General features: G+C 36.2%; 1 non-coding gene across 1 annotated transcript; it reads left to right on the top strand.

Moving 5' to 3' along the window:
* Window positions 1-3,162: 3,162 nt before the first annotated feature.
* LOC132242480 (U2 spliceosomal RNA) lies at window positions 3,163-3,358 on the top strand. The gene has a single exon (XR_009454660.1). It is a non-coding gene; the product is annotated as a U2 spliceosomal RNA (small nuclear RNA).
* The last annotated feature ends 20,998 nt before the right edge of the window (window positions 3,359-24,356 follow it).

The raw sequence follows: 24,356 nt of genomic DNA on the forward strand, positions 1-24,356 counted from the left end.
TTCTTCTGAGTGTGTGCAAGCCTCCCTCTCCTTCATTCCTATAAGGATACATGTGATTGACAGTAGGGCCCTTCTGAATGATCCAGGATGATCTCTCGAGCTCAAGGTTCTTAATTTAATTTTCTGTATCCCCAATAAGTTTTTTTTTCCCCAAACATACTCTGTTTCTCATTTTTTAAAACACAAAGCATTCATTCATATTTTGTCCTTTTTTTTTGTAACATGCCATCATCACCTGCAGAATATTTTTCTTTTTTATCTTGGTAAATATCTTCATGTATTGATATAGGTTGACTACAGAGTATTAGCAATTGTGCTAATAAATACGGCTTGGTCCTGAGCTGGAGGACCTGGGAATCTTGTGATGGTGGCATTGAGCCGAGAGAGTGGAGTATGATCAATGCTACAGCAGAGAGAAAAATATACAGTATATAGTAATAAAACCAAGGGCAGGTATGAGGAGGGCAGGTGAACACATTGAGTAGACATGGGGAGGGAAAGTATGCTTTTTTTAAAAGAATAGTTTATTGATATTTTATAGAGAGAGGAAGAAAGAGGGAGAGAGAAGATTGGCTGCCTGCTGCATGCCCCCTATTGGGATCAAGCCCACTACCCAGGTATATACTCTGACTTGGAAATGAACTGGCAACCTTTGGTGCACAGGAGGACACCCAACCAACTGAGCCACACAGGCCAGGCAAAGTATCCTCTTATAAAGGCAATGCCTAGATCAAGTCTTAAGCAATATGTTAGCCAGGTGTAGGCATGGGTAAAGGTAATGAACAGGGGAAGTTGATGATGAGGCATTGAAGATTGTGGAGTTTTATCGGTTATGCTTTTGTTTGTTTTATAGTTATATTGAGATACCATTGACATAAAGAATTGTGTAAGTTTAAGTTGTACAACATAATGATTTGATACATATTCTATACACTAACAACAAAATGATTAAAATAAAATAATCTACTTTATAATAAAACTAGAGGTCTGGTGCATGAAATTTGTGGACTTGGGAGGGTTTACTTCAGCTCAGATTGTGAGAGGGCACAGGCCAGGCCGAGGGGCCCCACTGGTTCACAATCAGGGCCAGGGAGGGAAGAGGGAGGTTTTACATGTGGGGAGGGACTGCTGGAGGGCTCCAGGGTGTGTCTAGCTCAGGGGTGGGCAAACTTTTTGACTTGAGGGCCACAATGGGTTCTTAAACTGGACCAGAGGGCCGGAACAAAAGCATGGATGGAGTGTTTGTGTGAACTAATATAAATTCAAAGTAAACATCATTACATAAAAGGGTACGGTCTTTTTTTTTTTTTTTTTTAGTTTTATTCATTTCAAACGGGCCGGATCCGGCCCGCGGGCCGTAGTTTGCCCACGGCTGGTCTAGCTGGTCTCACTTAGTCCTGATCGGCCAGACTCCAGCAGCAAGCTAACCTACCAGTCAGAGTGTCTGCCCCCTGGTGGTCAGTGTAGGTCATAGTGAGTGGTTGAGAGGCCTTAGCATATCATTAGCCTATTACACTTGGATTGGTTGAACAGATGACTGGACAACTGACACTTAGCATATTAGGCTTTTATTATATAGGATGAAACGCAATCTCAAAATATAAAAACAAATTAAGGGGCATTTTACTTAGCCATTCTCAATTCTCAGGTCTTATTTTAAGCAATGTTTTTTTAGGGTGACATTCTATAAATCTTATGAGCCATATATCCTCTTAAATATAATCCTATGATCTCTAGTACTTCTATTATAACTCTTACCACTTTTGATTAAAATTTATTGTTTAATATATTTTGTCTGGAGTTCATGAAGTTGCAGAAATCATAGACTCTTGGTTTATTGGTTTATATCTAAATAAAACCAGTATAGTAGGTTTTTAACAAATGCTTTTGAAATGAATTAATATGACTAATACACGAATTTAAAACTCATTTTACAGTAAAAATCACATTAACTTCCACAAATACCAGTACACTGGCATCTCACATTATAATGTTTTAAGAGTTTACTTGCTCCTGCACACATATCATTGTTGCAATATATGAAGGGCATTCATGCACCAACCAGATGTACCTGAGCTTTTCATAGTCTAATTAGGCATGGCACATCTGATGCGCTGTTTTATTGAGATTTACTTGTTTTGTTTTTAGCTGACATGTATAGGCCAGAATTAAAAAAACAATCAGGGAAGGACTCCACACTTACTAATCAATAACCTATTCTCAAAAGTTCAACATATATCCATATATGGAAGGAAAAACTATATTGTGATAGCTTTACCAAAATGATTTTGCTTGGCAGCAAATGTTAGTGTATTAATGATCTTAATGTGTTAAAAATTATGTGACATGACTAAGTGGCTGTGCTGTTTTTAATTACAGATGCTAATTGACAAATATATTTTCAATTAGTCATTTTCAGTCCTCTTAAATCACATTTGTGAAGGCATAGGGTTGTGAAGAATTGCTTGGCAACCACAGTTATAGAAAATCCAGAACAACTAGGAATTCTAACTATAAAAACATACAAGTACTAGAAGAAAAAGAAAACATAGCTGAATTCTTCCATAAACAGGAAGGAAAATTTTTAAACTATGAGTAAAAATCCATAAGCATTTTTTTTTAAAAAATGGATCAATTTGAATACATAAAAATGAAAAGAAAGAACAGATTTTGAATAGCAAAGTTCAAAAGAAAAATGAACAATTGAGGATGAAATTTATAATACATATCAGAAATAAAAGACTAATATCCTTAATTTTTAAAGAATACCTAAAAATTGAGAAGGAAATTACATTTGCCCTGCAGAAAATTGGGCAAATACTATTAACAGACTAAACTGAAGGGAAAGGAAGGAAGGATTAATTCAAGAAAACATTTTCATAGTATTTGACTATATCTACCTCAGTCATAGCAGCATGAATAGGAGGAGGAAATAAATGCCAACAAATACCAAACTTATTTTTAATATATTTGGTTTTGTGTTTTGCTGTTTTGGGGTAATAGTATGGGAACATAATCCTGAAACTATTTTAGGTGTGTTATAGGATTGAGGCACTGAATAAATATGTTGATATTAAAGGTAGACAGGGTTTTCACTGTGATTGAGGTATACAAATATTGAATGATATAAGGCAAAAAACAAATTTTAAAAAATCCTTTGGGATCGCTTCTCGGCCTTTTGGCTAAGATCAAGTGTAGTATCTGTTCTTATCAGTTTAAAAAATCCTTTGGGGATAAAAAATTGAGCTATCAGTGAGACTTTATTATTTCCAGTGTATATAAGCCTGTATCTCTGCACTGTGTATTTTATATTCATTTGTACGTGTATGCACATTTTACATATATGTATATATATTTTTTATGTATATATGCATGCATGCAGACACATGTTTCCTAGCTTTATCTGTTGAAAGGATCAATAATCAATGATACCCAACAACAGTAAGTAAACCTAGTTCCTAGATCTTGGTATCTAATACCATCCCTCACTATCATGAATCAGAGACCCTCTGAGAAGTGTCTGATTTCAGGACTGGGCAAGGTCAGTAAGAGATGATCCTGAAGCATAAAGTTATTCTAGAAAGACAAGGAATGCTCTGCAAAAATGATAGGGTCATGTCATAAGAACACAGGAAGTAGCTTGACAGGGTTCCCACTGGACAAATCTAAAACAATTCGAACACAAAAATAATTATGCACAATAAAGAATTCTAAACCATTTAAAAATAAAAAAAATGGTTATATCCAATAACAAAGAGATCGAATCAATTCATCAATCATTGGGGGAGAACGGAGGGTTCTTGCTTATGTTAAAATGCCAAGAGCCCATTGTTTACTATAGAAGTGTAAAAGTTAAAACATTACGTTTTGCGTCATCATAGTAAAGACTGGGTCAGAAAGGACTCATCAGTGGATGCTAATCCAGAGAGAAATTTTGATTTGGGTACAAAATATTTGCACAGTCTGTTTATCACATATATGCATATACGTATTTATTGGCTGTGCATATGTCTATATATACATGTGTACACACATATATGTGCATACATCTATACATATGTACACACACACCTAGAAAAGCCTAGCACATATAGATGCTGTTTGAGTGGTTGCTATTATTACATGACTAGCTTTATGATTAACATATTATGTCCTTTTGGGTCTGTCATTCTAAACTGCTTTCTCTTTGGCTTAGAATTGTCTCTAACCCATCTAGTGGTGACTTGTTCTCACTGTGCATAAGCAGTTCCCAGCAAGCATTTGAGCTAGGGACAGAGTGGTTATAACAGCAACAACTAAGGTTGTAGCTGCTGGGATTTAAGAAAGCTGGATTGAGCCATGCTTTCTGTCAGTGAAACTCTGAGTAAATGCATCAAAATGAGAAAACAATGCTTGATTTGTGTAGGAAGAAGTAGGGCATAATATGAAAGTGCCTCAGCCTTGTTTGTAATGATGCAGAAACAGTCCTTCCCTACACACTCACTGTCAAATAAATCAATTCTTCAACTCTGACTTGCTTTTGACACAGCCTTTAATCTGTGAACTATGAAATGCAAAGAAATCTTGTGTGCATCCTCTCCCCCATCTGTGTGCGGCTGTCAGGCAAGCAGTCAACAGCACTGGGTAACAGAGGTTAATTGGAAGGAGCTGATGTCTCCAGCTCCTTTGGTAATTATTGAAGTCACTCACCGGGCATGGAAGAGAGACTTTTGCCTCCACACTTTTCCTCTTTAAATAGTCACAGAAGCAAAACAAAGCCAAACAAAACTAAGCACTCTCTGTTTTTTATAAAGCCCAGAATTACTTTAAGGTTGACTACACTAAGCTTTCGGATGAATTCAATTCGATTCAACTACAGTTTGAAACCGTTGAGCAAAAGGTGTGTCTAATTCACTCTGTGTCCTCAGTGCTCAGTAAGTGTTAGGAAATTTTACTGTTGATACTGTTATGAACACCCATTTAGTTCCTATATCATATGCTACTTTGAAATGGGCATTTGCCGGGGAAAGGGGCAGGGGGAAGTTTAACTCTCAAGTTGCAGGAATTTGGTTTGAAACCTTAGTTTTACCAATAACAGCTAGACTATCCTTTCATCTTACTGATCATCAGTTTCCTCGCTAGTACTTTTGGAATTATATGTAACTCAGAAGGTTGTAGAGATTAAATGAGTTAAAACTATTAAAGGACCTAGGACACTGACTAGGATACACTAGTGCTTAATAAATGATAGTTTTTTTCCCTTGATTCTTACTATGTCCAGAGGTTATATGAGCCACTTGTTCCACTCATGACTAGTATCTCACTTCAGCTCACTGGCCTTCCTTAACATTATCAATTTATGATGGAACAACAAGTCCTATTTTCTCTCTCTTTGCTCTCTGTCAATCTCCACTCCAATATGTCTTCCATTTGTTTCATTTTAGTTAAAGGACATCTTTAAAATAGGAATTCGGTAACTCAAATAAGACTTTATTGTGGCATACTCATGTGAGCATTCATTGGAGCCATAGCATGAGGATTTCTTTCAGGGAATTTGCAGGGAGGCAGAGATAAACATATATAACTTAAATATAGTGTGAGACGTTTAATAGGAGAGAACTTTATAAAATCAAAATGCTATATGAGCACTGAGTTTGGAGCAGTCACGCTCCATGTTAGGAAGCAGGTGAGTTGGGTTAATAAAAGATTCAGATGGGAGATGTTCTTTCAAGTGGGGTTTGACAGATAAACAGTTTTTCTATACAGGGGATAGTCAAAAACCCATTTTACAGAGAGGACACAGCACACACAAAACTATAGAGTGAGGCAAAGGATAGGAGATGGAAATATATATTTGCCACTACATGGTTATATGTTACATCATTAAGGAGCGTGCAGCTGAGTCAGTATTCTCAGAAAGATATGTGGTGATGGTGTAGAAGGTAGATTTCACATACTCCATCCCACTTGTGAGGTTAGAGAAGGCGGGTAGCTGCTTTAGTTGGGGTGAAGCTTCAGAAGTTAGAGCTTCATCAGGTCCATTTGGTCCTGGAGAGCTGCAAGACCTTAAGGCTCAGTGCAAGCGTATACCCAAAGGCCACGGACGGGCCACCTGAATAGTATCAACCAGTCAGGAGGCAAACACACAGGTGGTATTTATTAACAACTGATCATGTGATTCAAGAAAGATCAGGAGGGAGAGGGTCCACAGGCAGCGGGGAGACTAGGCAGAAGCCCAGGATAACTGTAGGGGAGCAACTCTTGTAATGGAGAAGGAGTGTGAATATTTCCGAAGCAGTTGAATACCACTTCAGGAAGCTGGTGGACACCAAAAACAGGAAGTAAGTGAAGCAGGCAATTGGTAAACTTTAGTGAAAGATGGCATGATAATGTGGAATCAAAAGGAACTTTTATTTGCGTTTAAGTTTCTTAACGTATTCCTAACTTGTTCAATAAAAACAGGAGGTTGTATATAAATAAATGATTTGACTTGTTGGTAGAAATGTAAGCAGCAACATAATTTATGAAGCTATTTTTTTCGTTCTCTATACTTCAGTTCTACTTTTTAAAAATGCACTTGGAACTTAAAGCAAATACTTTTATAAAATTCAGAAAGGTAGCAATAGTCAATAATGATTTTTATATGTAGCACGTTAAGAGATGACAGCTGCCTTCTATATTGTATTTGCAGTGAAGTGGAAAATGACTGAATGGGTCACAAAAACATGATTTATAATGTTGATCAACCACCCCCTAATTTTCTATACAATTCATTTGGTGTTACTTTCTTATAAATTTTAATAAACTCAAATAACAGTGCTTATTAAATCTCTGTTGTAAATTACAACTGTTGCCAAACTACTCAAATTGACCATAACAGTCCATCCTCGTAAACTTCATAGGAGAAAGCATTGGGTTGAGTAGATTTAAGTGAACAAAATATTGGGCCCAGGTTTCATTGTGATGAAAGAAATTCATTGCAAGCATATGAGCCACATACATAACAGACTTTTAGCTTTAAATATCCAAAGCTATGTGCACACTTATTTTGTAAATTGTTTCCAAGGTGCTTTATTAAAGGAATCCATGGATATCTTCTCTTGTACCTGCTGCTTACAGGGACTTTTGATAACCTAAGCATACTTTTGTGGTTGTCTTCTCACCTCGAGTACAAAGCCATCTCTTCATAGCACTTATGGCATTTATAATGTACCAAGATGCCTTTTGATCTCAAAAATATGATTGTACCAAGAACCCCTGTTTTATTTTTATTTCCATTTTATTTCAATTTTAGAGATGAGGAAAGAAAATAGTCTCTCAGAGAGTTAGTGAATTAATTGATCAGGGTCACCAGGATTTGAACTTAGGTTGATAGATAAGTTCCTTTCCCTTTCCATTATATTACTATGTCTCCTACACTTTGCTTTTCACTGACTCAACAATTTTTTTAAAGGGAGATGGTTGATGCAAGTTGTGACTTTCAAATGCCTAATTGTTTTCTGAATAGTTGGTTTTATCTCAAAATGGTGTTTTAGCAATAAAGAATAATGCAACAATAGATGTATTTGTAATGTTGAAAAGTTTTTCATTATAAGATTGTGTAACAATTGAATAACACTGGGCATACATTTTTAAGGGAAATTATAGAGAAAGGGTGAATAGCGATATTAGAATATTTCTTCTAATTAATTTCCTTTCAATGTGCACGAATCCATGCACTGGGGACACTAGTATATAGTATCTGTTAAATAACTATTAGAACATGTGATTCAATGGCATTCAAGTAAGCCAAACATCCACAGAGGCATAACTGGAGTTAGTAATGAGGAGTAGAGAATGAATTTCTTTGTTAATTCATTCTTTAATTCATTTTTTCTATTCAATTACCTTTATCACCAATTCTGTGCCTGACAGGGATTCTATGCAATGAGGAGATAGTAAAGGTTAATACACCTGGGTTTATTCCCTCTAGATTAAGAGTGTTTATTCTAAAATCCATGTGTCTATGGATGAGTTTCAAAGAGTGCATGCATTATCTAAAAGAATATGCAAAAATGACTATCTTTATTTTCCAGGAAGAACATCTGTTACTTTCATCAGCCCCTTTGTGGGTGCCCCTAGGAGATGTCAATACAGAGACTAGGGTGAACCCAGATCCTTAATTATAGTTTTGGCAGCACTATTGATCCTCAGCTACCTGGACATAACTGGGTTCAAATTCCAGATGCCTTTTCTGGTCACTCTGTGACCTAACTTGAACCTCAATCTCCACATGTAAAAAACTGTGACAGTGATACCTGTCTTGTCTCAGTAATGCATGTCAACAAGCATCTCACAGTATTTGGCACTTTGTAGCTATTCAAAAGAAGTGGTTCCTCCCACATTGGTGCCTGCCTCAGAGTCCAGTAAGATGCTTTCCTCATCAAGATGTTGAGTCACAGCTGATTGATTATCTCTGATCAAAATCCCATGCTTTCAAAGACTAGTCACCTATAAATGTGATATAAACACAATTAGTGAACATCAAATCAGAAAATGCTCCTGGTCTCCACATAATAATTCATAGATGTCAGCTCACAAGTCTAGTATTGTTGCTGTGGTTACCTGTCATTTTAGATGTAATCCCTGCCACACATTAATTGTGATTTACAAAAAGTAGCTCCCCTTGCACATGAGGTGTGATTTGTGACACAAGCATGTGGTTATCCCTCAGATGCTTCTCATAACAAGGAAGTATATGGAGCTTAGAGTTATAGAGAAGCACCTCATAGGAATAAAAGAGGCTGCTGGGAGCCACAGAAAAGTAGACAAATTCTAGAGGCAAATTAAGTAAGAGAGAATAAGTCTATCAAAATAAAACTCCACCATGCACTTGTTTACTAAAGAGATCTCCATTTTTCTCAATCGACAATTGCTTCATCTGTTTTCAATGTTATTAAAGGATAATAATTTAATCCATTTCTCAGGTTTCAAAATAATTTATCTCCTCTGGTGTTATTTCAAGGTTTAAGTGTATGCTTTCTCATTCAAGTTGCGCTTGCACATTAAAATTTAATGATGGAATTATTGCTTATGGTTCTTCACATTGTGTTTTGTCTACTATAAAATATAATGCATCCATATATGAAGAAAGCTTTGTAATGTAATTCAATTACAGGGACTAAACACAGATTGTGTTGTCCATGACCATTTATTTTTCTTCAAGCCTTGCACACAGAATTTTTAATTTTATATTTGTTCTTTAACTGTAGAAAACATACACTAAAAACTGCCTATTTCTCAACAACATCATGGTCATGGTTAGTTAAATATTTAATGCCACCAAGCACAAGGCAGTGCATGCAATGAGCATGAACTTGACTGTTAAACCACTAGAATATGTTTAGATCCCTTGAGTCCCCAGTGTGCTCTGTACTGGTATAGTAAAGGAAGGGGAAGTCTCATTGAGATGCAAATTTAAATAGGAATCTGTCCTGCTGTATCTGCTGACAAGATTAATTATAGATCTCTGGACCTGATGTGTTTTCTTTTCACCTCGCATCACTTTACTAGTTTACAGTCAAGCTAAAATATTAGGCGTGGCTTTTATAATGTTGGGTAATTCTATTTTCTACAGCAGTGATTTTCAACTAGTGTGTGACAAGAATTTTTAAAACATTCAATACCTGATTATGTAGTTAGGGACACTGACCTCTTTTCCCTTAGATGGTCCAATAAAACAATTGACAACAGCCAACACAACAATAGTACTTTGGTGTGAATGCCTGTCTTGAACCATAAATATGTAGTCATATATCAGAACTACATCTTATTACTCACATCCTATCTAATAAAAGAGAAACATGGTAATTGGCGTACGACCACTACCCTTCCCATTGGCTAATCAGAGCGATATGCAAATTAACTGCCAGCCAAGATGGTGGCCAGCAGCCAGGCAGCTTAAACTGAACATGAGGCTTGCTTGCTTCAGTGACAGAGGACTGCAACATTCCCCGCCTGCCTTGCCGGCCTCTGAGCCTGCAGTTTGAACATTGTAACAAATATAGAAGCTGAACAAAACCCCAGAAACCTGATTTCAGCTAGCCGGGATCTCAGAGCTGGAGTTGATACAGAGTTTCGATTATAGAACCGAAACAAACCAGATACCTACTTTCAGCAGCTGAGGCCTCAGAGCTGGAGCCAAGCCTCAGAGCTAAAGCTGGCCCAGAATAAAAAAAAAAAAAAAAAAAAAAAAAGGAGCGGTTTGGAGCTTCAGTCACCCCCAGCCTGAAAACAGCCCTCAGCCCCTCACCCAGACTGGCCAGGCACCCCAGTGGGGACCCCCACCCTGAAGGGTGTGTGACCAGCTGCAAACAGCCATCATCCCCTCACCCAGGCTGGCCAGGCACCCCAGTGGGGACCCCTACCCTGATCCAGGACACCCTTCAGGGCAAACCAGCCAGCCCCCACCCATGCACCAGGCCTCTATTCTATATAGTAAAAGGGTAATATGCCTCCCAGCACCGGGATCAGCATGACAGGGGGCAGCGCCCAAACCCCCTGATTGCCCTGCGGCTCTGTGTGTGACAGGGGGTGGGGCCACAACCTCCCTATCGGCCCTGCTCTGTTCCTGACAGGGGAAAGCGCCCCAACCCCCTGATCGTCCTGCGGCTCTGTGCGTGACAGGGTGCGGCGCCCCAACCCCTCCACCCCACGGCCGCTACTCTGTGTATGATGGGGTAGAGCCATAACCTCCCCATCGGCCCTGCCCTGAGTGTGAGAGTGGTGGCGCCCCATCCCCCTGATCGGCCCTGCTCTGTGGGTGATAGAGGGTGGCACTCCAACCCCCTGATCCGTCCTGCTCTGTGCGTGACAGGGGGTGGTACCGCAACCTCCCCATCTACCCTGCCTTGAGTGTGATAGGGGGCATTGCCCCAATCCTCCAATTGGCCCTACCCTGAGCGTGACTGAGGGTGGCACTGCAACCTCCCGATCTGCCCTGCTCTGTGCATGACAGGGGGCAGCGCCCCAACTCCCCAATTGGCCCTGCTCTGAGCCCGACCAGGGGCTGCACCTAGGGATTAGGACTGCCCTCTGCCACCTGGGAGCAGGCCTAAGCCAGCAGGTCGTTATCTCTCGAGGGGCCCCAGACTGCGAGAGGGCACAGGCCGGACTGAAGGACCCCCCTCCTCCCCCCTTGAGTGCACAAATTTTTGTGCACCGGGCCTCTAGTACAATAATAAGGTTGCATATGACTGTTTAATTCCTGATACCAGAAATCCTTATATACAAGTATAGGCAGCTGATTTTTTAAGTCACTTTGGAGCAAAAAGGGTAGGTAATTACTATTATTATTTTAAATTGATTAAAATTATACCTATTTTCACCAGATTGGCAAACACTATAATATATTTTTTGGTGTGCTGCAGAATTTTCGTAATTAGTTTATATGCCACCAGTTGAAAAAGTTTGAAAACTGCTGCTCTAGAATGACATTGGGCAATATATTTCAAGTCTTGATTAGTTACTGTCTGAAAAAAGTTTCTGTTACTGATTTTCCATTAGTCCTCACATTTGTCATTTGTCCTTTGAAATTAGGGAAATCTGTTCGTAATTGTAGCAAAATGATGGAAGAAAGAACCCTCTCCATAAAAAATTCAGCCATTTTCTATAGGATGTATGTCTACAAATGAAGTGACAAGGTATCAAATAAATTAAATATAGTTACAAGGTATTATGTCTTGTGAATCACATAGTCTGCCTTAAAAATAAAAGAAAGAAAATAATAAGACCCAAATGTTGTTGTTTTTTAGCTGGAATTATGGCTTTATTAGATTCAATGCACTATTATATTTTTTTTTAAAAAATTTCTATTTCAAAGGAGTTCAATACACAAGTTTAAAGTGAGACAAATACAAAACTGAATTGGGATATAATGTTTACCACTGGGTAAAATTCTTTACTTTTTTAAATCTTTAGTTTCTTCATTTATAAAATGGAAACAAAAATCTCAAGTTTTTTTTAATTTGTTATCACAATGTTGGGCCATCACAATCATTAAGAGTCAACTTACATGCATGTTTAATACTTCATACAATCTGCCCAGGCTTTCTATTGAGCCTTTCACCTTAAAAGTAAATCCAAGAAGCAAGCTTGATAAAATCTTTACAGTTGATTTTAATGAACACTCAGATGTTCTTGTTCCACTGTGAAGAGTTCATAGTGGATAATTGAGGGACTGTTTATATATATATAAACAGTCCACCATATATATATATAATTGATTTCAGAGAGGAAGGGAGAGGGAGAGAGAGAATCAGTGATGAGAGAGAATCACTGATTGGCTGCCTCCTGCACAACCACCACTGGGGATCAAGCCTGCACACTCCTGGTTCATAGTTTAATGCTCAACCACTGAGCCATGCCAGCTAGGCAAGGGACTGTTTATTGATATATTGCATTTAATATTGTTAAACAATAAGCTGCTATGCTTACCCAAATTGTATTCTTTCTCTCTCATTTTTTCCAATATCTCAGACAGTGCTCTTAGCTGAAGGGCACAGTAGAGTCCAGCTGAATTTTCTGAACTATCTTTGTTAGCACTCTGTCTCTATGCCTAGCTCCCACCTCCCCGTCATATAGACAGGCTCCTTACTTTCTTCAAGGCTCTCACTGCAAAAGTCCTCCCTTCCTGACACTGACTTGACTTACCTCTTTTTTCTTGATTCTGTTTTTCTTTCTAATCACGCCCAATTCTCTGGTGATGATGATGCAGTGGAAGACATTTGTAAAGTCCTGCTCTGAATCTGGAGGTGGACTGGCCAGCCATCTCTCAATATAGAGGAAGATCCCTCCTGGAAGGCAGATCACAGTGTCACTCTGAAAGAAGTGAGAACAGTATTCAGGCTGGTTGATGAATGGCCCTGAAATTAAATTGGGCATACATCAATAAGGAAGGAGATGGTTAAAAAAAGAAGTGAGGGATAAAGCAAGGCTAGTGGATCAGAATCAAGTCAATGAATAATGGGTATTATATTTGTCTTATTTATTATGTTTCTTTAGGATCAGAGCATACTCTTAAGGGAAGTGGATCAGGCTGGACAATAAGCAGTGTGGCTGTTGTATTCATTAAAATTGTTATCATCTTACCATCACAATCATCATAACCATGTCTTCAGAAATATAGGAAAGTATATTAGTGTTACATTGAAATAGTCTAATAATAGATTAAAGTAGAACTTAGTTACTAATGTATAATCTTTACTCGGCAGGTTATTAATTGATTGATTTTATTGAGATATAATTCTTATAACAAAATTTCACATATCATCAAATTCAGCATTTTAAAAGTATAAATCAGTGATTCTCATTCTCCCTTTCTACCCCATGTGTTAGCAATCTGATTATTTTCTTATTTTTTGACTATGTCTTGAAAACATGCAGATCTGACTCTGATTTAATCAAGATTTATTAATCTGAATGTGTTAGTTTCTTAATGTTGCTATAACAAATTATGCCAAGTTTAGTGGCATAAAACAACAAAATTATACCTTGCAGTTTGGGAAGTCTTACTAAAACTAAAATCAAAGTGTTAGCAGGTCTGCAAGATTTCTTCTGTAAAATTTAGGAGGAATTATTCTTACATGTATATTTTATTGATTTCAGAGAGGAAAGGAGAGGGTAAGAAAAATCGAAACATCAATGATAACAGAATCATTGATTGGCTGGCTCCTGCATGCTCCACATTGGGGATTGAGCCTACAACCCAGCATGTGTCCTGACAGGGAATCAAACTGTGACCTACTGGTTTATAGGTTGATGCTCAACTACTAAGCCATGCCGGCTGGGCAGCAGCAACTAATTTTTTTTTTTGCCTTTTGATAAAATTTCGGAGAGTAACTGCATCCTTTGCTCATGGCCCCTTTCTTCATCTTCAAAGCCAGCAGCATATCATTTTAAAATCTTTATTGGACTCTGTGACTCTTGCCTCTATCATTCACTATAATGACTTATGGTTGCATTTGGGCCCACCCAGGTAATCCAAGATAATATCTCCATCTCAAAATCCTTAATCATATCTACAAAATCCTTTTTGCCATTAAGGGTACACACACAGGTTCTGGGGATTAGGATGTGGACATCTTTAGGGAAGGTGTTGTCATCCAGGCTACTATACTGAGGTTCATATAACTATGGTATATTGCATGAATCATATTATGTTAGTCTATTTTTTATGTTTAATTAGATTCTTCACTTGTATGAAATTTTCTTGAACACATCTCTGGATTTTAAGACTATGAAACTTAAAAGCTCTCCTTAAACTGTATACTCATTTCTAGGAGGCTCACATTGTACTGTGCCAATCCCATCTGAAATGCATTCCTTTTACTGATTTCTACAAAATAGATCTGTCATATCAGTTGTGAGTTTTGCCTATTTTGTTAAAAATTTAAAAGTTTAGGGGGGATGGCTATCTATCCTATTGATTCTTTCTTTCCTTTTCTCACTTCTACCTTCCCCACTCCTCTGCTTGTTCCCTACCTCTAGATATCCTGAGATCTGAAAATCCTTTTTCTTTTTATTATGCAGAACACTTCTTTTTTGTTTGTTTGTTTGTTTTACAAATTCAGTTATCAATCTTGAAAAAAAAATACACCAAAGCACATCAGAGCACCGGCCTTTATTGAAGGAATTTCTGAGTCAGTTGAAAATGGCTGTGGCTGTGGATGGCAAAATGATGTGTTTTCCCCCCCAATTATAAACATAATTCTATAACTTATGTAAAGATTGTTATAAATAATTCAAAGATGATGCCACATGTCTTCAATGTTTGATGTGAATATCTGAATAACATTTTACTTGTTGGTATTCATCACTTATTAACTTGGTTTGCTTAAGAACTTACTACTTACCAGGCATTTTGTTAATTGCAAATCCAATAAAGAAAAATAAAATATATAATCTTGAATTTATTGGCTCACAGCTTTGCTGATCTACGTTAGCCCTTGTCCATCCATATTTTTGGTTTGACTCTCACCTTTAGTGAATTGTCTTGGACTTGTCCGCAGATAATGGCCAAGATAAATTTATAACAGCAGAAGACCTGGATTTGACACTACAATAAATGGTGTTCATTAACTTAATAGCAGTTGCCATGGAGCTAGCAGTATTGGAATAGATTTTTGAGAGATAAGAATGATTTCCTGTATAAGCTTAAAGTCATGCATCTGGCAAAATGAGATCTCAGAAATTTGAGATTCTCTCTGCTTCCACAGTGCATATATACCTCAAAAAGTTTTAAAATTTCAGAGACTATGTATCTCATTCATTCTCTCTGCCTGGTATATAGTAAGTGATAAAAATTAAAATATGTGTTGAATGATTAAATATCAATGCATATAACATTCATATATCTATCTGTTATTAGCCTATATTAGTCTCTACTTACCACACTGAATAATAATTATCTTATGGACTCTCTGGCTCCCTTATTTAGACTGTGAGTTCCAACAAATGATTTTAACTTTCATGTATAACTAGTGCTAATCTCAGAGCCTAGCAAAGAGGATTTGTTCAATAACTGACTCTGGGCTGAAATGATTGATTTTTGGAGAATCGTTCTCTAGATAAAGAATCAATGGAGAGGACTTGGAAATTAGGAGAGCTGTCCTCAGAGTGTTGATGCCAATTTGGTCACACCCAACTCCTAGGTTCTTTTTCTGGTAGATAATGTTTGCTACCAAAGAAGTTTCAGGAGAGGGTCAGCTGCAACTGCAATTTTGATATCAGGTTATAATTTTTTAAAAAGTCAAATCAAATTCTGCCACACACACATATTAAATACAGACATTGATTATCAATAAAACACAAAACAGTTTATATGATTTATATTTTAACCTCAATAAAGTCATGGGGTGCTCTTAGTTCTTCTGACCTCTACTTGGTATGAAAAGTTGGATGTAAACATAGCTAATTCTTGTAGTGGTCATTGGACAATTACTCATTCTCCTACACTCTAGGCCAGTGGTTCTCAACCTTGGCTGCACATTAGAATCACCTGGGAATCTTTTTAAAATCCTGATTTCTGGGCCTCATCCTCTGGAAATTTTCTTTGTTTCTAATGTTGTAACCCCACCCCATAACAAAGAAACAGAATTTCCAGAGGATGAGGCCCAGAAATCAGGATTTTAAGAAGATTCCCAGGTGATTCTAATGTGCAGCCAAGATTGAGAACCACTGCTCTAGGCAAAGCATACATTGCTTTAGAATCAGGCTATATCTACTCTGCTTGATGATATAGTTTATAGGACTCACTCAATTCTTATATTGTGATTATGAAAGGAGAGAGGAACCTTACTAAAGTACATGTGAAAATCCACATATCTAAATACTTCCAATTTCATCAATGAGAACTTATTTCTAATAGCTATTATGCTAATTAATGCCTCTAATTTCAATCAATGAAAATTCATGTTTGAAGTTCAACAGATTAATTTCCAAAGCCTCAAGTGATGACAGAGAGATGCATAAAAGAGGTCCTTGTAGTTGACTCTGGAAGATGGTCTTTCTGATATAATGCCAAGTGAACACCATGGGATGTGTGTTTTTGATTAGATAACTGAGATGTACATCTGAAACTAACACACTCATGTTATCACACCATTAATTTAAAATTATATACGTATACACATATGTGTAAATATGTATGTGTTTTTAAAAATCAACTTTACTGTATTATCTTCCAGGGACCATAAGGATTTGTGACTTAGGTGGTTTTAGTAGGTTCTCTAGAAATGTTCCATCTTATGGGAACCCTTCTCTTTATTCCCTTCAAAATTTCATTTTTATTTTATCTTTAATACCAAAATTATTTGTAGAAATCTTATATAAAATAGTTGAGATTTTATGTATTTGATATACTATAATTAGTATACATTTTTCATATGATATTTTTCCTTTGTAAGTAATTTGTAAACTAATCCAGGAAAGGACTATATTTGTCCCATTTTCATTTGCTCATTCATTCATTTCACAAATATTTAGCAACATTAAGCTAGGTTCTTTTACTCTCTCTTTTGTATTTCCATACCTACCTATAACTGGGCTCAGTACACAGAGCATACACTGTAAATATTGATTGACTGAAAAACATGCTATTAGGAGGTCATCATTACTGAAGTTTGCAAGTTTCTTTTCCTAATTTCAAAATGTCTTTTTCATTTTAGATCACCTCAGGTAGCTGTCTCACAGCATCAATCTTATTGATTCTCACTGCACGGGGTGAAGAAGACACCACCAGATCAGGTATGTCTTCTAGTTTTCAAAGGTACCTCCTCAAAATTAAACACATACTATAATGCATGTCAGAGTGGAACTTTAAAGGTATTCTTACAATAGAACTGTAGGCAATTGATTTTAGAAATTACTAGAAGTAAGGGACCATTTTTTTTCTCTGACTACAAGATCTCTTTTGTGGAAAAGAAACTATTTATATAAGCACTTGTTAAAGCTTCTACATTGCAATTCACTCCACCTAATAATTACCCCATCAACACATATTCTGTCTAAATGTCTTTAGTCACAGTCCTTCTAATGTAATCTGGGTGTTCATTGTTCTTCTGTTTGATATGCACTGGAAGCTCACAGCATCTTACTCTAATTAGTATTTGAATGCATTGTCTGTTGGAATGAAAGTAACAATGATTAGTAGGGCAGATGTTTCCCTTGAATGTGAAAATGGAGGGGTTAAAACCACAAATTAAATTGAATACTCAGTCTTGCATGCATTTTTCAAGATGATGGGATACACATCTCTGAATTGTATATCAGGTACTAGCTAACTTATAAAGGGCTGCAAAATAGATGATATTTAGAAATAGCTACACTGTCCACTTTGGAGAATAGATACAGAACTGTAATGCATTGGTGAAATAAAATATCATTTGCCTTTATGGATGGCAATTTTGATAGAGACTGGGAGAAACATGGCAAAGGAAAACTAAACAATCAGAATTTCATGCCAGGTACATCAGTGCATTGATATATTAACAGATGGATTAGAAGAGCCTATGACTGGATTATCACTAGACATTCATTATTCTTATTAACATTAGAGATTTCACTCTTTGTTGCCTGGAAATGCTATACAATCAATTGTTTATGACAGCTAACAAAATATAAAGATTTTATAGGAGGTAACTGACTTCTCTCATATTGGTCACATGTGTATCATTTGTTTCTTCATGTTCCTTACTTAGTATTTTTCATTGGCATTCCTAATTTATGAATTCATGAGAAAATTTTTCAATATAATGTATGTGTCAATGAACCATTATTTAATTCACAGCTGAAAAGAGAATGGAGGCCAACATGATTTCCTGGTTTCTGTTTGTTTGTAAAAGAATATTATAATTCATATGTTTTATTTAAATAAATTTTGTAGTAGTCCCTTCTCTTCAACTTCCACAAACACTTGCTGAGAATAGCTAATGAATAAAGTTGCATAATACAGATGAATAAGCCAGACTGGGGGTGGGTACCTAGATAGCTACTCTCCCAAGGAAGACCATCAGGGTCAACCTTAAAACCTGTCTTTACAATGCAAGTTATCAACACTTCAAGAGTGCTATTATATGATTTTCTGACAACAACAGTCTCAATCATCAGGCAGATTAGGAAAAAAAAAACCTTTTTCTTTGTTAAGAAGATGGAGCAGTGCCTCTGGATTGGAATGGTTCCTCTGACTACTGACCTGCTCAAATTTTTGGATAAAATCACTATCTAGGTCCCTTTAGATATGGGCCATGGGTCTAATCTGCACATTAAGCTTTAATCACATCGAGTAAGAATATTCAAAATGAAGATCTTTAGAATTAATACCCATTATTAAGAAGTTATTACTCTTCCTGGTAGAGAAGTTAGCACTGTAGTGAGACTTCTGTGTTTCACAAGACCTTCCTTATGTCACATCTTACCCCTAGCCCCCACACATTTATCACTGTTTTTGACCAAGTTATTTACTTAATGTATACACTTGTTTGTTTTAATTTCACTAACTTAGGCTAAAAACTTTCAGCCAAGCTCACATTTGAAAATTCAAATAAATAATAAAATAAAGTGTTTCAGAGTTCATAAGACTTCCTCCATGACTCTAGTCACATTTCTTAAACCCTCCTCCTTTCTACCCACAGGATAAAAAACCTCTGTTGAAGGAAAGCTAGCTCTTCTCACAGTAGGATATAGTGTATTTGTGTTTTCTTTTTTTTCTTTTTTTGGTATCAGACAAAGAGATATATCTAAATATATTTTTATTGTCCTATCTGATAAACATTTGGATATTTGATTTTTTTACAGCATAAATTGAGCATACAATTTAGAGACAAATAGATGTTTTAGAATCACAATACACCCTCATCTTTCACTAGCTGTGATTCATGAGAAATAAAGTTATCTTCTGTTTGCTTATAGTTACTACATTTGCAAGTGGGAAACAATATTATCTAACCATGCCCACCCCCAAGGATTTGCAAACACTTAGTATATGGGTACCACAGAGAAAGCATTCAAAAATATTAAATGTTTCATGGAATTGCTTTGATTATTAATCAGTGATATATATCATATAGAGAGAAAGATAGTCATAACATGGAGTAAGAATGGTTCCTCTGTTTACAAATAATTGAAATACAAAAGTCAACACTAAAATGCACTGATGAAAGCTTGATGTTTAAAGATTTGCAGTGTCTTGGATTGTTCATCATAGTAAATATAGAGAGCTAGGAGTACAAAATGTGCTATATATGGTGCTCAATGTCTGAGAAAGCCATTGTAAAAGGGACATGGATGTCATCTAGCCAAAGAATGTGAATGACTACATTGTTTGTTTGTTTTTTATTTTATTTTATTTGGTTTCCTATGTGGAATTACAATATATATGGAACTGATTTATTTGGGGATAGGCAAGTCTCAAATTCTTATCTATACAGCTCTCCCACAAACACCATCCCTGGGTTTACTCTGAGGAGCGCCCACCCCCACCCCCACCCCTGCACCCAGTGCTTACAAAACACAATTTGAAAAACACTGACCCACTACAGTGCTTTAAATTCAGGATGAAGAAACTAAAGCCAAGATTAGTGAATTGACATGAATAAGGTCACACAATGAGAGAAGGACAAATCTAGGTATGCTGATTCCCATACATTGGATCATGTTGACTCTTCTACAGGATATAGTTAAAGTTTAGCCCTGCAATATGGCTGTGGGAAATGTGCTCTTCCCTCCCTTTTTGCTACTCATAACCTTTTGTGGTTGCATATGATTTGAGCAGCAATTCTCAAAGTATGGTCCCCATCCACTAGCATCAGCATAACTTTCTAGAAATAGAAATTCTTGGGCCTACCCAGACCATCTGAATTAAAAACTCTGGTGTCAAGCAAGGCCCAGAAATTTATGCATTAAAAGCCCATGAGGTATAATGAGCATTATAAACTGATGAACAAAAATAGATACAGAGACAAAGAAGCATCAAACAGACTGTCAAACTTCAGTGGAAAGGCAGGAGACGGGTAGGGGATGGGGGTAAGAGATCAACCAAAGGACTTGTATGCATGCATATAAGCATAACCACTGGACATAGACACTAGGGAGGTGAGGGCATTTTCTGGGGGTTGGGGGTGGCCTGTGGGAAATCAATGGGGGAAAAATGAGACACATGTAATACTATATGTAATACTTTAAACAATAAAGTAAAATTTAATAAAATGCTACCAGGTGATTCTGACATTTGTTATGTTTGAAAACCTCTGCATTAAAGAAATTCTTTGAGAATTAGCTCCATCTGTAAAATAATTTTAATTACATACCTTAGCTACTAATGGACAAAAGCCATTATGAAGATATATAAAATACTATAAAGAAGAGACTAGAGAGAGAAGAATAAAACTAAAATTTGCTGATTACCTACCATATACCAAGCAGTCTTAGATTTTTGTTAGTTATCTTATTTAGCCCTTATAGCAATACTCTGAAGCATGTATTATTATCTGAACTTTGATGGGAAAATTAGACTCAGAATATATAACTTATCTAAGATCATTCAGCTGGAATTTGCTGAGTTAGTGTTTGAGCCCATATGTATTTGACTCCAAAGCTTTAAATCTTTCCCTTATGAATGGAAAACTACTAGGCTACACATAGAGCTTGGGGGGAATGTCTTTAACTCCAGGGGTAAATCCATGCATTTGTTGTTCATTGTCATTATGGAGTGCTTTGGTATTGATTATAATTGGGATCTAATATACCTCTCTCATGATGTTACATGAAAACAATTATTTGTTACTCTGACATGACTCTCTCTTTTCTATTTTTCATTCTACATTTATTTGACAATTAACACCCATATTTTTTTATACTTTCCTGACTATGACAAGCTAAAATATGCAGGAGAGGGCAAAAGCAAGTTTACAGTTGTAATACAAGTAAATAATACAGGAATTAATAAATAACAATATAAGAATAAAGTCTGTGTTTTGTGTACTCACAACTGTAAACTTACTTGTGCCCACCCTAGCATTTTAAGTAAGACATAAATATAGCTCCAATGTGTCTTCTTTTGGGGCATCTAAAAAGTTTCTGAAAATGAATCATCACCTTAGATATTATGTAAATAAAATCATATAAGTATTATGTAAATGTAATTACATATAGAAGTAATTACAGGGATATGCACTGTAAACTTTGGAACTGTAATACAGGGAATTATAAGAGAAGGTAATTATATATCATGTTTTCTACAGTTTGAACATCTAGGAGAAACTCATCAATTTGATATCTGAAAGAAACATTATGTATCTTATTGTGTTCTGCAGAAGGTATGGTTAATGTGTGGTCTGATTAGGGGAATGGAGGATGAGGAGGATTGTGAACTTGACGGATGTTTCTATTGTGCGAGCATCTCAGTTCTAAAGCTATTAAGATTATGGGTCATTTACAGGCCTTGCTGATCTCTACCTGAGAATGGTTTTCAATGGCCAGGGAGGAAAATCCCCCTTGCCTGGTCCACTTTATAGCCTACTAACTATAAGTATATTAGCCATATAGTCTAGTACTTGGAAAAGTTCTGGATGGTTGAATTTGATTGGACAGGTTGCACTCATGGCTGACAAAAGAAATATTATCTATGTAAATAAATATACAGAGTTTAATAAAGAAGTGGGTACAATCCTAGTATTTGAGGATATGTATTGAATATTGTATCTGAATAATAATATAGAGGAGAAAATACCAGAAGTCAGAAGTTAATGAGATCATATCCAGAAGCAGAACAAAGCAGGAAGTTCATTTACTCAATTTTATTAGAAGCAACTAAATGTCTGAGAACCAGATTAGCTAAGTTTAAAACTCAGGGCTCTGAGGACACTTTCTTTTTTCTAGGACAAAGATAACAGTAAATCACCTGCCACTCACATATTCTTTCCAAGGCCCACCTCTATTCATTTTTCTGAGTAAATGTCTCTCCAATTTCTTTTCTTCTCTGTATATCCACTGTTATTACCATACTCAATGCCACCATTATCTCTTGCCTGAATGACTGCAATTGTCTCCTAACTAGCCACCTCACTGCCACTTATTCTCTCCACAATCCGTTTTCCATATTACAGTCAAAGAGATTAATCCTCCAATCACTTCCATTAGTTTTAGGAAACATATTAAAGTTCTTAGCATTATCTACAAGACTCTGCAAGCTATCATCCCTGCGTGCTTCCACATCCTTACCTGGTGATTCTCTCAGGTCTGCTCTCCCTGCAACTCAATACTGTCCACTTTCTCCTCCACTGGGGGATATACCTTTTAAGGTACATTCTGCATAGAAAGCTTTCTCCATTGCCCTTTTCTCTTTTAGACTCTATAGGTATTAATTCACAGTGAACAGAGGATATGCACTGAAGGATAAAAAACTGTTAATACACATACACCCACAAAAAGTAATGCAAAATACTAGAAATGGTAACTACATGGGTAAATATAAAAAATCTTCTATTTAAATATATTTGAAAGATAATTAATTGTTTAAAGCAAAAATATTAACAGTATATTATGAATTTAATAAAACAAATAAAAATAAAATATGTCAAAATAATAGCAAAAGGCCAGGAGGAAGAAATAAAAAAAAATAAAAAAAATAAAAAAAACTCAAACAAGAAAATTGGTAAGGTTATAGAAGACTTGAACAACACTAAATTCAACTTAGCTTAACATTATAGACTACTACACTCAACTGGAGCAGGATATACATTTCCAGTACACATAGAAAATTTAGCAACATAGACCACATTCTGGCCATAACATATGTTTCAATATTTTTTAATTTAAATGTAATTTTTTTCAAATAAAGTTGGCATTCAGTATTTTATAGAATAATTCAAGCCACATTCATATTTTCTATAACCATAATGAAATTGAATTTGAACTTCATAACAAATGATATCTGAAAATTTTCCAAATTTTGAAAACTAAATACCATCCTTCTACGTAACCTATGGCCCAAGGAAGAAATCAAGAGGGCAATTAGGAAGTATTTTTGAACTGGATGAAAGTGAAAATATAATATAACAAAATGTGTGGGATTTAGCTACGGTAGAACTTAGAGGAAATTTTATAGCACTAAATGCCTATATTAAAAAATAAGAAAAGTAAAATGAGTGACCTTACCTTCTAACTTAAAAAAGTAATAAATGAAGAATAAATTAGATGCAAGATAAGCAAAAGATATACATAAAGTGGATAAAAAAGCTATGATACATGTACACCATAGAATACTATGCAGCTGTAAAAAAATGACCTCTCACCCTTTGAGACAGCATGGATGGACATGGAGAGCATTATGCTAAGCAAAATAAGCCAGTCAGAGAAAGGTAAGTATCACATGATCTCACTCATGTGTAGAATCTAATGAACAAAATAAACTGATGAACAAACTAGATCCAAAGACATAGAAGCATGGAACAGACTGACAAATCTCAGAGGGAAGGCAGGGGTGGGAGAGTGAGTAGAGATTAACCAGGGAATGTACTCATATATTCATAAATACATAGACCATGGACATGGCCAATAGTGTGGTGAATGCCTGGGATGGGTGGGTGAGGGATGGAGGGGGCAATGGGAAAAAATACATCTGTAATACTTTCATCAATAAAGATAAATTTTAAAAAATAAATATTTAATGCAGCCTTCCTCAATTAAATAGAAGACAGAAAAACAATAGAGGAAAAACCAAAATTTTACTCTTTGAAGAGATCAATAATGTTGATAAACATCTAGCTAGATTTATCTAGAATAAAAACATAATAGACACCCACTACCATCTCCAGAATGTGAAAGGTAAATATTATGAACAA

This window comes from Myotis daubentonii, chromosome 9, assembly GCF_963259705.1.
Source record: "Myotis daubentonii chromosome 9, mMyoDau2.1, whole genome shotgun sequence".
NCBI classification, from domain to species: Eukaryota; Metazoa; Chordata; class Mammalia; order Chiroptera; family Vespertilionidae; genus Myotis; species Myotis daubentonii.